This window comes from Belonocnema kinseyi, chromosome 5 (assembly GCF_010883055.1).
Source record: "Belonocnema kinseyi isolate 2016_QV_RU_SX_M_011 chromosome 5, B_treatae_v1, whole genome shotgun sequence".
NCBI lineage: Eukaryota > Metazoa > Arthropoda > Insecta > Hymenoptera > Cynipidae > Belonocnema > Belonocnema kinseyi.
Window position 1 is genome coordinate 110,621,788 of NC_046661.1, and position 2,158 is coordinate 110,623,945.

Genomic DNA, 2,158 nt, shown 5'->3' on the forward strand with positions numbered 1-2,158 from the left:
CAAATGAATCTAACTTAACAAAACCTAACGAAATTTTGCTTAACGCAACACAACTTAACTTAAGTGTTCCCGCTGTAACACAATAAAATTTTTTTTTCTCTCTGCTTTTCTTAAACTTAAGGGATATATTTATACTATCTTTCGTGTTTACATTTTGTCTTGCGTTTTATCGTAATTAAATTGATTTATAGACCTACATCAGTCTATTTTCTGCCTGCTATAACGTGTCCTTTTTTCTTCATTTGTAGGTTAAGATTGAGTTAACCTATTAAATATAGCACAAATTTAAGACTGAGAACCGTACGCTTACATAGCTACACGTGTGGTTGAATTTCATTCGGCTAGGTTAGGTTAGGTCAGGTTTTGTTAGGTTAGGATAGGTTAAACCTTTATGTAGGTTAAGCTGAAGCTGATTGAAACGGTACCGCAAACACAACAGAACAACACAATGAGTTTAATTGTGTTACGTGAAGTTAAGTTAGGTTAGGTTAGGTCAGGTTTTTTTAGGTTAGGATAGGTTTGACTTCTTTGCAGGTTAAGCCCAAGCTGATTCAAACCATACTGCAAACACAACGGTACAACACAATCAGTTTAATTGTGTTTCGTGAGGTTAGGTTAGGTTAGGCTAGGTTAGATTTATTTCTAGGTTAGGCTCAAGTTGACCCATTCGATGTAGCACACATTTGCTACTGGGAAAATATGCTTCCAGAGCTCTACGTGTAGTTCAATAAATTTCTGTTAATTCAGGTTAGGTGAGGCCAGGTTCTGTTGGGTAAAATTATGTTAAATAAGTACATATCAGACAAGGGTTGATCCTTCACAGTTGTCGACATGTTTTTGAAGTGAAAATTTGCATCACTGGCATTATTCTGAAATTTATTTGCATCAGTGCATGATGTTTCGTCATTTTTTGAGGTTATGGCTCAACCATGACGTCATGGGTGATTTTTGATACCGAATTTGAATTCAGCGACCCAAAATCCATAGGAATACGTGTGTCTTGTTACCAGATCCGCACACTTATTTTTTTGTGTGGCTGTGTTATGAATTATAAATATGTAAATGATAAATAAATTGAGAATGATCAGAAACAATGTGTAACGGTATTGTTAATTATTCTCTTGCTTATTTAATTATTTATTTTAGTATTTCTTAAAATAACCATGTTTGCGAAACTTCGATATTTTAAGTTTAATATAAATGTAGAAATCTTTGTATTGCCAATTTATTTTTAATTGAAATTTTTTGTCGCTGAGCTAAGTTTACCCGTGGCTCTTTAGCAAGCTATTGCTATAGGTGCTATCGGCGGTGGCTTTCTATATTCTTCGCGCAAGCGGGTAATGAAACCTGCACCACGTCTACGCCATAATATCTGTGCATATAGGAATCTAACTGGCGTTTATTCTCTTCAAAAGAAAATGTACAACCCTACTAATATACCTATTTCGTCTAATCTTCATGAGAACAATAACCTAGATATAAGGGTACAGCGTACCTTTATAGTATCCACATAGTATCCCTTCCGTATCATGCAAGACAAAAACCGGCAAGATGGGCATTTGACTTGTTGAAATTCCGATTTTACGTTAAATTTCCCATTAGAATGTCACGGAGTAATTGCCATGCGTCCACAGTATCAACTCCTTCATGCGCATGGGACGATAACCCAACCAAGGAGCGCCAATGAACATGATGTTTACGAAGTTCAGTGTTGACAGATCAGGATATCTAACTGACTTACGAATGTTCCAGAATTTATTTACTGGTCCAATTATCAGTGTCCAAATTAAAAAATAAGTAAAAGTAAGAGTGAATTTAATAACTGTTTGTAATTTCTAATATACACCTTGCTTATTTAACTTTCTTTCAAATACATTTTTTAATTTTCTTTTTCTTAAAAATGATTGAAGAATTTCCAGATGACTAGATTCTAGGACCAATGAGAATATTTTTAGTATGGTGTTTTTTATCTTGGGCGACCCAGCCCTCTACCCCCCCAGGGGTCCACCTCTTGAACCCTCTACGCTTTATTTCAGTTTCTTTCTTATTTACTGTGCCATGTCATCCTTCAATTTAATAATTTTGAGGAGGGTCTTCTCATGGCCGGTGTTTCATAGAATAGTATATGATGCACGTGCGCATAGGTGATTAACACACT